This window comes from Anolis carolinensis, unplaced genomic scaffold (genome assembly GCF_035594765.1).
Source record: "Anolis carolinensis isolate JA03-04 unplaced genomic scaffold, rAnoCar3.1.pri scaffold_19, whole genome shotgun sequence".
In the NCBI taxonomy this organism is placed as follows: Eukaryota; Metazoa; Chordata; class Lepidosauria; order Squamata; family Dactyloidae; genus Anolis; species Anolis carolinensis.
This window is the reverse complement of record NW_026943829.1, coordinates 356547-372147: the sequence shown is the minus strand read 5'-3', so window position 1 is coordinate 372147 and position 15601 is coordinate 356547. Positions and strand designations below refer to the sequence as shown.

Sequence of the window (15601 nt, the reverse complement as noted above, 5' to 3'; positions counted from 1 at the left end):
TGCCCCGGAGTGTGGTGGAGGCTTCTTCATTGGAGGTTTGAAACAGAGGCTTTATGGCCATCTGTTGAGGGGGATTTGAATGCGATTTTCCTGCTTCTTGGCAGAATGGGGTTGGACTTGATGGCCCATGAGGTCCCTTCCAATTCTAGGATTATAGGAATCTACTAGCTGTGCCCGGCCACGCGTTGCTGTGGCAAAGTGGTGGTGGTATTGGTTAAAATTGTTGTGTAATTTTTATTTGACGTTATTTCTATTTTTTAATTAATTTTATTGTAAGTTATCTTTTTATTTATTATATTTTATTATTTTCTTGTATTATTTTTAGTTATTTTTTGTTATTATGGTATTTTATTGTATTAATTTTTTAGTGTTTTTTATTATTTTTTATTGGGTTGCTAGGAGACCAAGTTGGAGGAGCTTAGCCTTCTAGCTGGCAGCAATTGGATAAAAGCAATTATTCCTCTCTCTCTCTAATTAGGACTTTATTTTTCTTTTCTTTTTGTTGTATCAACCTAGAGCTGTGGATGATGGGTTGTGTCGTCAAATTTCGAGGTTGGGGGGCCTGTAGTTTTGTTGTTTTGTGGGTCGCCGTGATGCCATCACTCTTTTATATATATAGATGATAAGTGATATCTATATATATATAAATGTGATGTATGTTGTAGGACTGAGTTAACAACAAAACCACTGGGCCAAATCACACCAAATTTGGCCAAAATTATTACCCTAGAACGCAAGTACCCAGACTTCCAAGCAGCAAACCTATTCCATTGTATTCCAGCACACCAAACTAGGATTCCCATAAGAAAAAAACAGCCAGGCTTTGAGGCTCCAAGGCTATTTACTGCTATTCCATCTAGCCAACAAAGGATTCCCATAAGCCACAGCAACGCGTGGCCAGGCACAGTTAGTATGAATCTAAAAGCTTATGACTAGCAATTGTTGACATTTCATGGTAATTCTTAGCGCTGTTGGAGAACAGTAGGCAATTGTCAGAAATGTCTGCCATAGCAGAGAAAATTTGAAAACTATGGTATCACTGATATAAAGCACCAAATTTTGACATCATTTTCATCATTTACCAAAGTATCCAACATCTCACAGCCTGAGTGAGAATGTTGTTGTTAACCTTATTTACAAACCACCTTTCCTCCGAAACCAGTCAACAAAATAGTTGAAAACAATCCAGTCATTTCTAACATTTACTAGTACATCATAATCATCATCATCATTATTATTATTACCGTATATACTCGAGTATAATCTGAGTTTTTCGGCCCTTTTTTAGGACTGAAAAAGCCCTCCTCGCCTTACACTCGGGTGAAGGTCCTGATTATATTCGGGTCAGCTTATACTTGAGTATATATGGTACATTGATTATTTTTCCTCTATTATTATTGATATTATTACATTTATTTTTCTACTCTATTATTATCATTTCATTTATTATTTTACTCTATTATAATTGTTACTACTACATTTATTTTATCTTATTTTTATTATTATTGACACATTTATTATTTCACTGATATTATTACAGTAGAGTCTCACTTATCCAAGCTAAACGGGCCGGCAGAAGCTTGGATAAGTGAATATCTTGGATAATAAGGAGGGATGAAGGAAAAGCCTATTAAACATCAAATTAGGTTATGATTTTACAAATTAAGCACCAAAACATTGTTATACAACAAATTTGACAGAAAAAGTAGTTCAGTACGCAGTAATGTTATGTTGTAATTACTGTATTTACGAATTTAGAACCAAAATATCATGATATATTGAAAACATTGACTACAAAAATGGCTTGGATTATCCAGAAGCTTGGATAAGCGAGGCTTGGATAAGTGAGACTCTTCTGTATTACATTTATTATTTTACTCTATTTATCATTACATTTATTATTTTACTCTATTATTATTGTTACTATTATATTTATTTTACTCTATTTTATTATTATTGATACATTTATTATTTCACTGATATTATTGTTATTATTACATTTATTATTTTATTCTATTATTACATTTATTATTTTATTCTATTATTACATTTATTATTTCACTCTATTATTATTGTTACTATTACATTTATTTTACTCTATTTTTATTATTATTGATACATTTATTATTTCACTCTGATATTATTACATTTATTATTATATTTATTATTTGACTGTATTTATTATTATTCTTACATTTATTATTTTACTCTATTATTATTAAAAGGCTAGGTAAGCACATGTACATTGAAGAAGATGAGAATGATGACTTGATCAGAGTTGGACAGTCTTATCTTAAATTACAGTTTTATGTAAATATTCAAAAACGTTTAGCCTACTGATGCCTCAATTAATTTAATTTTATTGGTATCGATTTTTATTTCTGAAATTTACCACTCTCTGCTTATACTTGAGTCAATGTTTTCCCAGTTGTTTGTGGTAAAATTAGATGACTTGGCTTATATTCGGGTCGGCTTATACTCGAGTATATACGGTATGGTACATCTCAACCACCCCAATTTCTTTTTTTACGGATTAATTTTGTCTCTTCCTTCTTTCCACCCATTTATCAGTAGATGTCAGCATTTAACAGGGCAGGCTGGGAACTGTCCTGCATTGTTTAAAACATTAATTGCTGTTCAGACATTTTCCAGCATGTGTTTGTTGTTGACTTTTCCAAAGTCATGGCAGATATACTAACAAATGTACTTATTCCAACAAATCAATGCCAGCAGCTGCGGAGAGGACAAGGCAGGAATAATTAAAGAGATGAGCAGTAGGCGGCAGTCCTTACTTGTGAGGAGGCCTGTTCCTGCGCTTATTGTTTTAATGCTGCTTTTAATTTGCTTGCTGGTAAGAGTTTTAATGGTTTTGGAGGGTAATTATTGTTTTATGTTTGCTAACTGACAACATAAGCGTGCTGAAAATCCTTTTGATGAAGAGCAGAATAAATGCATCAAATAAATAAACTGAAATTACTCCTCTGCAGAGGTTTGAAATACTGCACTGGGTACCATAGCTTGGAAAAGCTACCGTATATACTCGAGTATAAGCCAACCCACCGTTAGCCCCAGCTTCTACCAACCTAGCAGTTCGAAAACATGCAAATATGCAATATATACCGTATATACTCGAGTATAAGCCTACTTTTTCAGCCCTTTTTTTAAGACTGAAAAAGCCCATCGGCTTATACTCGGGTAAGGGTCCTGGTTGGCTTATATTTGGGTCAGCTTATACTCGAGAATATATGGTACATTTATTATTTTTCTGTATTATTATTGGTATACATTTATTAATCTTCTCTATTATTGTGGCTACTATTACATTTATTTTACTCTATTATTATTATTATTATTATTATTATTATTACATTTATTATTTCACTCTGATATTATTATTATTATTATTATTATTATTATTTTATTTTATTATGACACAGCAAACAAGATAGATATGCTGGATTTCGTATCACAAAATCACAAGTCGAACACTTCCCAAGTGTCTAAGGCTGTGTGATTTATTATTATTATTATTATTATTATTATTATTATTATTATTATTATTATTATTTTATTGTATGACACAGCAAACAAGAAAGATATGCTGGATTTCGTATCACAAAATCACAAGTCGAACACTTCCCAAGTGTCTAGGGCTGTGTGATTTATTATTATTATTATTATTATTATTATTATTATTATTATTATTTTATTGTATGACACAGCAAACAAGAAAGATATGCTGGATTTCGTATCACAAAATCACAAGTCAAACACTTCCCAAGTGTCTAGGACTGTGTGATGTATTTTCAGATGATGCGTGCAGATCCCAGTAGGGTGGCTTTTTGCAGTTGGCAGATCGTAATTTTGTCAATGTCTATTGTTTCCAAATGCCGGCTGAGATCTTTTGGCATGGCACCCAATGTGCCCATCACCACAGGGACCACCTGCACTGGTTTCTGCCAGAGTCTTTTAAGTTCAATCTTGAGGTCCTGATAGCGGCTGAGTTTTTCCTGTTGTTTTTTGTCAATGCGACTGTCACCTGGGATGGCGACATCAATGATCCAAACCTTTTTCTTTTCCACAACTGTGATGTCTGGTGTGTTGTGTTCCAGAACCTTGTCAGTCTGGATTCGGAAGTCCCACAGTTATTATTGCATTTATTATTTTACTCTATTATTACACTATTCCAAGAATAGCCTGCTGTTAGCCCCAGTTTCTGCCAACCTAGCAGTTCAAAACCATGCAAATATGAGTAGATCAATAGGTACCGCTACGGCAGGAAGGTAACAACGCATCCATGCCAGTGACCACATGACTTTGGAGGTGTCTAGGGACAACGCCGGCTCTTCGGCTTAGAAATGGACATGAGCACCAACCCCCAGAGTTGGACATTACTGGACTTAACATCAAGAGAAAACCTTTACCTTTACCTAAAGCTATTTTAAAAACCCTTCTCTGAGATCTTGGGAAAGAAAGCATGGCCTTCTAGACTAGACAGTACAGGGCTGGAAGGACCAATGGTCTGACCCAATACAAACGCGGCTTCCTTTGTTTCAGTTGTGTCATACTTGTGTTGTGACAATGTTGTCACAACAAGATGGTTTTCTGCCTGCCTCCCAAGCCTTCCGTCTGCTTTCCCCTCCTTCTCTGATTAGAGGGTTTCGTTGGCAATGAGGAGGTGTCTGCATGCATAGGTTACTCAGTCTCTGTTTGTGTAGGAAACAATGAGTAATGGTATTAGTAAAGGCAGATTGCTTGCTGCAAGCATCGATCTCCATTCTTGGCTGCAGCTGCAAACTGCATTTTTCTCTCCATAGTATTTCTCAGCCATGTATTTCAAGCAGAAAGAATTCCCAGCACCCAGTTTATATCTGGACTTGAACTCTGCTTATTGGGCTGCAAAATAAGTTAATGCAATTTTCTTTTTCATTCATAGTACGGAAGGTAAAGGTTTCTCCTCTTTTGTTGAAAGTATGCAATCCGAAGGTAAAGAAGAAAACAGAGGAGAAGTACCGTATATACTCAAGTATAAGCCAACCTGAATATAAGCTGAGGCACCAAATTTTATCACAAAACTGGGAAAACCTATTGACTCGAGTATAAGTTGAGGGTGGGAAATGCAGCAGCTACTGGAAAATTTCAAAAATAAAAATAAATATAGATACAGTAGAGTCTCACTTATCCAAGCTAAACGGGCCAGCAGAAGCTTGGATAAGTGAATATCTTGGATAATAAAGAGGGATTAAGGAAAAGCGTATTAAACATCAAATTATTTTATTTATTTATTATTTATTTACAGCATTTATATTCTGCCCTTCTCACCCCAAAGGGGACTCAGGGCGGATCACATTACACATATAGGCAAACATTCAATGCCTTTTAACATAGAACAAAGACAAGACAAACATAGGCTCCGAGCGGGCCTCGGACTCATGACCTCCTGGTCAGAGTGATTCATTGCAGTGATTCATTGCAGCTGCTCTCCAGCCTGCGCCACAGCCCGAGCTGTGTTATGATTTTACAAATTAAGCACCAAAACATCATGTTTTACAACAAATTTGACAAAAAAGCAGTTCAATACACAGTAATGTTAGCTTGTAATTACTGTATTTACGAATTTAGCACCAAAATATCACGATATATTGAAAACATTGACTACAAAAATGCCTTGGATAATCCAGAAACTTGGACAAGCGAGGCTTGGATAAGTGTGACTCTACTGTACTAATAAAATTACATTATTTGAGGCATCAATAAGTTAAATGTGTTTGAATGTTTACATAAAATTGTAATTTATGATAATAATAATAATAATAATAAGAAGAAGAAGAAGAAGAAGAAGAAGAAGACTTTAATAAGATAAGACTGTCTGATTACCTATATACTTGAGTATAAGCCGACCCAAACATAAGCCAGCCGGGATCCTCACTCGAGTATAAGCCGAGGGGAGCTTTCTCAGCCTTAAAAAAGGGCTGAAAAACTAGGCTTATACTCGAGTATATACAGTAGATTTAAAACAAGAACACATTGACTGAAAATGGACTATAGGACTATCAAAGTAAGAAGTCAACAAATTTTTATTTTTTTAATTTTTAATTATTTTTATTTTCTTTTATTTTTTATTTTTCTTCCTTTTCTTTTTCTTCCTTTTCTGTTTTCCTACTTTCTATATAATCAAAATGTTCCCACTCTTCCGATGTTAATTTACTTTATTTCATATGATAAAAACCTTAATAAAAATATTTTTTTAAAAAAGATTTCCCCAGTCATGTCCGACTCTTGGGGTTGGTGCTCATCTCCATTTCCAAGATGAGCGGGCCGGTGTTGTCCGTAGACACTTCCAAGGTCATGTGGCCAGCATGACTGCATGGAGCGTTGTTGCCTTCCCGCCGGAGCGGTACCTATTGATCTACTCACATTTGCATGTTTTCGAACTGCTAGTTTGGCAGAAGCTGGGGCTAACAGCAGGAGCTCACCCTGCCCCCGGATTCGAACCTGCGATCTTTCGGTCCGCAAATTCAGCAGCTCAGCACTTTAACATGCTGTGCCACTGGGGGCCTGTACAAAAAAGCATACATTTGCAAAAATAACATTGTCTTTGTGGGTGAAACTGGTTGCCTGAAAAGGTGTGTTAAGGCATAATTATGTACGTAGATGTACATTAGGAGAAATGTGCATGCTAAAATTCACAGTTCCGGTTTGAATAGTGTTTTTAAAAAAAGAAAATAAAAGAAAACAGCAACTGATGTGCAAATGGGACAAAATGATTGCGAAAAGGAGACAACACCAATTGGATACATTTTGTCTGTCACTCGCTGGAACCATGACGTTGAAATGCATATATTCTTGAAACTGACACTAAAATGTGATATACAGTATTAGGAAAATTGTTTTTGAGAAATAGTCACAGGAGGAATGTGCGCACAAATATATATGGATTTCTGAGCAAGGTTATACAAAAAAACTTTTCAAATGGAAATGGTGAATGAAGAACATCTCAAGATTTGGTAGCTCCCATGTCAGAGGAGCACTGACTGCGCTCTGGGTTTTAGTCTGATATTTAAAGGAATTATCAAAAATATTGCAAGTATCTGGTGGAATACTTTGAACGGCTCCTTTAAAGTTGAGAGTAATACCTGGAGCAGATTGAATGTCCCACTAACATGGAGGATATCACTGTATTTTAAGAAAACATAGATTTGGAAGATGTCACATACGGTAGTTCAAGGATGGAAAATGCCAAAAGATATCAACTCGGTTGACTCAAGAAGTTTCAACAACAAATGCTTCCTCCCTTCCCAGCATTGCCACAGCTTTCCTATGAATATACACCACCCCACGAAGTACATATCATCTGCTAAATGATAATAACAGAACTCTGGATCACTCTCTGACTTGAATATCAAGCAAAAGTGGGTGCTAGAAATAATATCATACGAAAGCTGACTGGCACAACCCGGAGATCACAACCGGACACAGTGAAGACTTCTTGCGCTATGCCATTCTGCTGCTGAATACGAATGCCCAGTGTTAAAATAGTGAACGTGGCTCTTAATGAGACATGCTGCATCATCACATGATGTCTATGCCCAACACCACTGGAAAAATTATACTGTTTAGCTGGTATTGCACCACCTGACATCCCTAGGGAAATAGCAGCCAATAACGAAAGGACCAAGGCATTGACATCTCTGGCCAATCCTCTATTCGGATACCAACCAGCATGCCAACGCCTTAAATCAAGAAACAGCTAAGATCTTCAGAGACACTCGCAGGAACACCTCAGCAAGTGAGAGTCCAAAAGTGGCAGGTTAAAACCTGGAACCTCAATCCATGGCTGATACAGAATGAGAGACTCCCTCCATGGCACACAAAAGACTGAGCGACTTGGAAGGCTCTGAACAGACCGTGCTCTGGCACCACGAGGTGAAGAGTCAATATTAAGAAATGGGTTTACAAAGTGGAGTTTATGACATGCGAGTGTGGAGAAGAGCAAACCTCAGACCACTGACTACAATGCAGCCTGAACCCTGCCACATGCACAGCGGAGGACCTTCTCACAGTGACGCCAGAGGCACTCCCAAGTGGCCAGCTTCTGGTCCAAGGACACGTAATATAATGCCAAGTTTTTAATGTTGTATTTTTAAATACATGATAACTGTACCCTCAATTTACTTCTGACATGATAAATAAATAATATCATACTGAGATAGATATTTCAAGTGTGGGCATACAGGGCCGGCCCTAGGTAATTTTCAAGTGTAAGCGAACAGAATTTTGGCGTCCCACCACCCCAAACCAATCACTGAAAAATAAAAGCATTGGATAAGCAAAAATGTTGGATAATAAGGAGGGATGTGCGCATGTGGGAGCACCTCAATTGCGCCCCCTAGAGGATGGTGCCACAGGCAACTGCCTAATTTGCCTCACGGTTGAACCGCCCCTGTGGGCATGCTATTTACATGAGCAATTTAAAGCACAAAATTGAGCGCAAATATGCACACGCAAAACCTAAGTCTGGATATGATGATTAAATAGCCTGTAGCAGTTAAAAACTTTCTTTTGGTGCTGAAAAGATAGCCAAGGGAGACTCCTTCTCTAGGGAGAAAATGCAGTGGAGAGGGAGACTCCAAAGAGGGAAGGGAAATGAACTCCTTCTCACCATGCCTCCTCTTTTTACAAGTTGATGAATTTTTTCACAAGTCTGACATTCTGTGTAACATAGCATAACACTGCCACATAGATCACTTCTGTTCTGGCTGCCAGCCCTTTTTCAGGATCCTATATTCCATACCCTTTCACCCCATCCCATAAGTGAGCCAGCAAGTCATAGACGCTGCAGATGCAGCTTTTGTACGTTTGTGCTGCCTCTTGTTGACCTTCCATTGCAGTGGTCAAAACTGTTATTCTTTTGCATGGCCTTTGGTTTATAAAACTGCGAGCGCTGTGCTTTCGAACGGTGTAATTTATAGAGTCTATTGGCATCACTTGGGGAAGTCCTGGTGGGCGGAAAGCAATTAGCAAATACATTTCATACTTGACAGCAACAACAAGAGCAACAACAATGTCATCGCTTAGGGCCTGGAGTGCAGCGGCCATAGTGGCCCAGTGTTTCTTCCAAAGGCCTAAACTTTTGGCCAAAGGAAGGAGGCAGCCAGATAGTTGCAAACCAAAGCACCGTTGTACGAGGGTTGAATGAAAAGTAATGCCTCCACCTTCGTAACACCTCAACAGATGACAGTCCTGGTCTGCGGCAGGTACTGGCTTGTTCAGTAGACTCTCCTCTACAGTTCCATTTGGCAGGAAGCCTTAGCATTGAACAGTTGTGTTGTTAAAGTGCGAAGTATGGAACCCTGCGCAGAATGGGAAGCCTTAGCCTTGAACGGTTGTGTTGTTAAAGTGTGAAGTATGGAACCCTGCGCAGAATGGGAAGCCTTAGCCTTGAACGGTTGTGTTGTTAAAGTGTGAAGTATGGAACCCTGCGCAGAATGGGAAGCCTTAGCATTGAACGGTTGTGTTGTTAAAGTGTGAAGTATGGAACCCTGTGCAGACTGAGAAGCCTTAGCATTCAACGGTTGTGTTGTTAAAGTGCAAATTATGGAACCATGTGCAGATGGGGAAGCCTGAGCATTGAACGGTTGTGTTGTTAAAGTGCAAAGTATGGAACCCTGCGCAGACGGTCGGTCAATGCGACTTAAGCAATGTGCAGTCATTGAATTCTTCACCGCAGAAGGTGCCACCCCAAAGGAGATTCAGCAGAGAATGCAAGCTGTTTATGGTGATTGTGTTGATGTGAGGTTAAAGAGGTTGAGGTAGGAACATCTGACTTGCGTGACAAAGAAAGAGTTGAACGTCCTGTGACAGCAACCACTGAGTTTCACAAGCAAAAGGTTGACAGATTGATTTAGGACGATCGTTGTATCCCTCAGAGAGAAATTTCAAGCACAATTGGCATTTCACAAGAATGTGTGGGTCACATTATTGCTTTGCATGGTGATCGGAAGATCTGTGCACAATGGGGACTGTGGGACGCCGGTTGTGGAAACCGAGTGTTGACATCTTCCCGTGACGACTTCAGAAAACGTGTTCATAGTTGGCAGAAATGTATCCAATTGTCTGGTGATTATGTGGAAAAGTGAATAGTGATAGTTAAAGACCACATTCTAAGGATTATTTCTGCATTTGATTTATTAAAATATTCCCATCCAAACTGAAGTAACGAAGGTGGAGGCATTACTTTTCATTCAACCCTTGTATAATTCAACTCTGTTTGGTCTAGTTCTTCACAGCAAAAAGAAAACAGTTTTTTTCCCCTCTGCCATGTGCAAATCCTTTTTGAGGCACCCTAAGAGGTCTCTCTTCCCCACCCCTATATCTCATACCACTCCCCCCATCTTCTCTTTTCCAGTCTAAATATTCTTCCAGCGTTTATTTTCTCACAGGATTTGTTTTCCATGGGGGCAGATTTGCAAATGCTCCAAATGAGGTTCGTAATAAGGATTTAAAAGATGAATAATGTTGGTCTGGAAGAACGAACCAATAAATCACACGAATTGAGTCATTCATCATCCACTGGAAATGTGCATGCTAAAAATCTCCCTGAATGGATCTGTGGCTGACAGTTTCTTAACTCACAGGATCCCGGTGCATCTGGCACGGCTTTGCTTGTTGGGTGTAAGCCCACGACTCAATGGGATGAAAGGGAAAGCACTCTGCACATGCTCCTTGTTGTTTATGCCATGTGCAAAAGGCCCAGTCCCTATGCTGTCTGGAGATTTACCATATATACTCGAGTATAAGCCGACCCGAATATAAGCCGAGGCACCTAATTTTACCATAAAAAAACTGGGAAAACATTGACTCCAGTATAAGCCGAGATACCAATAAAATTGCCGTATTTTCTCGAGTATAAGTCGACCCAAATATAAGCCAAGGCACCTAATTTTAGCACAAGAAATCTGGGAAAACATTGACTCGAGTATAAGCCGAGATACCAATAAAATTACCATATTTTCTCGAGTATAAGCCGACCCAAATATAAGCCAAGGCACCTAATTTTACCACAAGAAATCTGGGAAAACATTGACTCGAGTATAAGCCGAGGGTGGTAAATACATCGTGATATTTTGGTGCTAAATTCGTAAATACAGTAATTACTGCGTAGCTTTACTGCATATTGAACTACTTTTTCTGTCAAATTTGTTGTATAACATGATGTTTTGGTGCTCAATTTGTAAAATCATCACTTAATTTGATGTTTGATAGGCTTTTTCTTAATCCCTCCTTGTTATCCAACATATTCGCTTATCCAACATTCTGCTGGCCTGTTTATGTTGGATAAGTGAGACTCTACTGTACCAATACATTTACATTAATTGAGGCACCAGTCGTTTAAATGTTTTGGGATCTTTACATCAAACTGGAATTTAAGATATTCAACTCTAATTAAATCATTATTTTCATCTTCTTCAATGTAAATGTGTTTATGTATCCTTTTAATAATCATAGAGTGAAATAATCAATGTAATAATAATAATAATAATAATAATAATAAATGCCGTAAAATAATAAATGTAAAAATAGAGTAAAATAATACATGTATTAATAATAAAAATAGAGTAAAATAAATGTAAAAGTAACAACAATAATAGAGTAAAATAATAAATGTAATAATAATAATTAATAGAATAAAATAATAAATGTATTAATACCAATAATAACAGAGAAAAATAATAAATGTACCATATGGTTGTTGTATGTCTTTCGGGCTGTACCATATATTTTCGAGTATAAGCTGACCCAAATATAAGCCAATCAGGATCCTCACCCGAGTATAAGCCGAGGGGGCCTTTTTTAGTCCTAAAAAAAGGGCTGAAAAACTAGGCTTATACTCGAGTATATACAGCACATTCCTTAATCATTTTCAAAAAGCTATGGGCAATTTGCTGTGAAAAAACAGCTGGTCCACTGTAACTTCTTTGTTTCAAGCCTTTTTCTGTTCCAAACCAGAGTAAGTCCATTTAATTAGCAAGATTTGCATATGTGTTTACATCACATTCAGGAATTGATTTAATAGGATTTTGCCTTAGTCTCTTACCACTGGCTCTGAGCCTAAAGCAGTTTTGGGTTCCTAAGATTTTAAGCCCTTGTTTTGTTTTGTTTTTTAAATCGTTATTTATATAGGCCTCCCAATAACAATGTTCTATGGCCAGCTCACAAAACCATAAAATATTTAAAAAGACCATAGTCAAAACACAATAGCCAAGTGCAATGAATTGCAGCATGAAATATTGTGTTGGCAGCAGAGAAAATAAATCCAACTTACACAGCATCAGCACAGGCTCAATAAGATGCAAGAGGTTTGCCTTGTTTAGTCTCACTTCCCAGTTTGGCCACCAACAAACCTTCCAACAGACCTCACAACCTCTGAGGATGCCTGTCATAGATGTGGGTGAAATGTCAGGAGAGAATGCTTCTAGAACATGGCCATACAGCCTGGAAAACTCACAGGTTAATCACCTTGATTAGCATTGAATAGCTTCATCTCCTGGCTTCTTCCTGCCTGGGGGCATCCATTGTTTAGAGTCGTTAGCTGCCCCTGGTTAATTCATGTCTGGAACTCCTCTGTTTTCAGAGTGTTGCTTCTTATTTACTGTTCTGATTGTTGAGTTTTTTTAATACTGGTAGCCAGATTTTGTTCAGTATATGGCTCAAGTATTTTATAATGTACTAGCTGTGCCCGGCCACGCGTTGCTGTGGCGAAGTCTGGTGGTCTGGGAAATAAAGTATTGAGGAATTGGTGGTAGTTAAGGTCAAGGGTAAAGGTTTTCCCCAGACATTAAGTCCAGTCGTGTCTGACTCTGGAGGTTGGTGCTCATCTCCATTTCTAAGCCGAAGAGCCGGCGTTGTCCGTAGACTCCTCCAAGGTCATGTGGGATGACTACATGGAGCGGTGTTACCTTCCCGCCAGAGCAGTACCTATTGATGCACTCACATTTGCATGTTTTCGAACTTCTGGGTTGGCAGAAGCTGGAGCTAACAGTGGGGGCTCTCTCCGCTCCCCCAATTCAAACCTGTGGCCTTTCGGTCCAGAAGTTCAGCAGTTCAGCGCTTTAACACGCTGCGCCATCAGGGGATATTATTTCCTAAAGGTTGTGAATATACAATATTTCTGATTGGTTTTTTTGTTTGTTTGTTGGAGGCAAGTATGAATGCTGCAATTAGGAAAAATGATTAGGATGTAATGGCCTTGCAGCTTTAAAGCCTGGCTGTTTCCTCCCTGAGTGAATTTTTTGTTGGGAGGTGTTAGCTGGCCCTGATTGTTTCCTGTCTGGAATTCCCTTGTTTTCAGGGTGGTGTTGTTTGCGATATTTTATGTGCTTCTACTGTCTGTGGCCCTGAGAAAACAGAGGATTTTCCAGACTTTGATGATGGGAATACTTTGTTGGGAGGTGTTAGCTGGCCCTGATTGTTTCCTGTCTGGAATTCCCTTGTTTTCAGAGTGGTGTTGTTTGCGATATTTTATGTGCTTCTACTGTCTGTGGCCCTGAGAAAACAGGATTTGCCAGACTTTGATGATGGGAATACTTTGTTGGGAGGTGTTAGCTGGCCCTGATTGTTTCCTGTGTGGAATTCCCCTGTTTATTTACTGTCCTGGTTTTAGAGATTATATTGTTCTGCATTATTCTATCCGAGTAATTATTTCATATTAAAGAAGAATCTCACTTATCCAACATTCGCTTATACAATGTTCTGGATTATCCAACGCAGTCTGCCTTTTCATAATCAATGTTTTTGTAGTCAGTGTTTTAAATTCATTGTGATATTTTAGTGGTAAATTTGTAAATACAGTACAGTAGAGTCTCACTTATCCAACATAAACGGGCCGGCAGAACGTTGGATAAGCGAATATGTTGGATAATGAGGAATTAAGGATAACCCTATTAAACATCAAATTAAGTTATGATTTTACAAATTAAGCACCAAAACATCATGTTAGACAACAAATTTGTCAGAAAAAGTAGTTCAGTACACAGTAATGCTATATAGTAATTACTGTATTTATGAATTTAGCACCAAAATATCACGATATATTGAAAGCATTGACTACAAAAATGTGTTGGATAATCCAGAACGTTGGATAAGCGAGTGTTGGATAAGTGAGACTCTACTGTAAATACTACATAGCATTACTGCGCATGGAATTACTTTTTCTGTCAAATTTGTTGTAAAACATGATGTTTTGGTGCTTAATTTGTATAACGATTACCTAATTTGATGTTTAATTGGCTTTTCCTGAATCCCTTCTTATTATCCAACATATTCACTTATCCTGCCGGCCTGTTTACGTTGGATAAGTGAGACTCTACTGTATATTGATAATCTTAAATTATCTGCTTAGAACTGGATTATCTGAGGCCCCTTCTTCACAGCTGTATAAAATGCACACTGAAGTGGATTATATGGCAGTGTGGAGTCAAGATAATCCAGTTCAAAGCAGATAATATAAGATTATAAATGGGTTATATAGCTGTGTGGAAGGGCCTTGAGTTTACACTGCCATATAATCCAGTGCAAATTAGATAATCTGTGGAAGAATTCTAAGTGAGGCCTAAATCTGCCTGTCCCCTAACTGAAACCTGGCTGTCCTTTGGTTGCTAGGCAACCAAGTGGGCAGAGATTAGCCCTCTAAACTGGCAGCAATTGGATAAAAAAAATTATTGCTCTCCCTCTAATTAGGACTTTATTTTTCTTTTCTTTTTGTTGTATCAACCTTGAGGCGTGGATGATGGGTTGTGTTGTCAAATTTTGAGGTTGGGGGGCCTGTACTTTTGTTGTTTTGTGAATTGCCGTGATGCCATCACTCTTTTATATATATAGACTAGCTGTGCCCGGCCATGCGTTGCTGTGGCGAAGTCTGGTGGTATGGGAAATAAAGTCTTCAGGAATTGGTGGTAGTTAAGGTAAAGGGTAAAGGTTTTCCCCTGACATTAAGTCCATTATAAATGGGTTATATAGCTGTGTGGAAGGGCCTTGAGTCTACACTGCCATATAATCCAGTTAAAATCAGATAATCTGTATTTTAAAGGCAGTGTGGAAGAGGCCTAAGTGAGGCTTAAGTCTGCCTATCCCCTGGGCTGAGTGGGTTGCTAGGAGACCAAGTGGGTGGAGCTTAGCCTTCTAAATGGCAGCAATTGGATAAAAACAATTATTACTCTCCCTCTAATTAGGACTTTATTTTTTGTTTTCTTTTTGTTGTATGAACGTAGAGGCATGGATGAGGGGTTGTGCTGCCAAGCTTAGTGTTTCTGGGATGTGTAGTTTTGTTGTTTTGTCCTGGGCCGAAATTTCATTACCTTTTTATATATATAGATGGTTTTAAATCTATTTATTGTATTTTGTTAAATTACCTAATTGTTTTAATTGCTTAAGTTTTATCTTTTTGTATTGTATATTGGCATTGAATTTGGCCAGATTGTGAGCCACCCTGAGTCCCTTCGGGTGAGAAGGGCGGGATAGAAATGATGGAAATAAATATATATAAACCTTTCTTGCTTAGTTATCCATACCTCACAACCTCTGAGGATGCCATGGATGTGGG

At 38.1% G+C, this 15601-nt stretch overlaps 1 protein-coding gene across 2 annotated transcripts in view; it reads right to left on the bottom strand.

Annotated features, from left to right (window-relative positions):
- The window catches only part of LOC134294704 (neurexin-2-like), an 81091-nt gene that overhangs the window by 46287 nt on the left and 19203 nt on the right, over positions 1 to 15601 (bottom strand). The gene's annotated exons all lie outside the window — the stretch shown is intronic.